The following is a 709-nucleotide window of genomic DNA, read 5'->3' as shown; positions in this document are numbered from 1 at the left end:
ACTTTCATCCATTGCATTTTAATTTTGGGTATATTTTTATTTTCTTTTCTAAAATTATTATTTTTTCATTGGTGTTAAAATTTTCTCATTCAACTGTTACATCTTTTTGAATTATTCTGGTGCTTCATAACTTGTTTTATTCTAATTGGGTATTATTATTCATAAGTCAATGCTAATTTTATAATACTGATATTCCTTTTGCATTGATATGCACTTACACTATTTTGCATTACCCACACCCTCTTCCCCATTGTTGCAATTCTTGCACTATTGATATGCCGTATGCTTCTACTGTTTTCTCACTGCATGTTGTAGCTACCATGTAATTGAGACCTTTATTATTTGACATTACAAACCCATATTTTATTTATTTTTCTTATCTTTTATTTCTGGGTTACTTTTCTCCCTTTTCCTCTTCTTTTAGGATGGCCACCGAGGAAGGGAAAAGGAAGAACTTCTATATGGGGAGACAGGCAAGTCAATCTGCACAATCTATAGAGAAAGGCATCAGTTGGAGCAGCTCATCCACTTGTACATCTTAGCATGCACCGAGGACGGTGCAACCTTTAAGTGTGGGGAGGTCGATACCGATCTCCATGGGTTAGTTATTCTCTTCTCAACACCAATGTCTTATTTTCTTCATTAGTTCATTGTTGCATTGCATAATAGATTGTATGTGTAGTTGATTGTCTGCATTTAAATACTACTT

This window comes from Arachis hypogaea, chromosome 16 (genome assembly GCF_003086295.3).
Source record: "Arachis hypogaea cultivar Tifrunner chromosome 16, arahy.Tifrunner.gnm2.J5K5, whole genome shotgun sequence".
In the NCBI taxonomy this organism is placed as follows: Eukaryota; Viridiplantae; Streptophyta; class Magnoliopsida; order Fabales; family Fabaceae; genus Arachis; species Arachis hypogaea.
Note: the sequence above shows the minus strand (reverse complement) of the source record.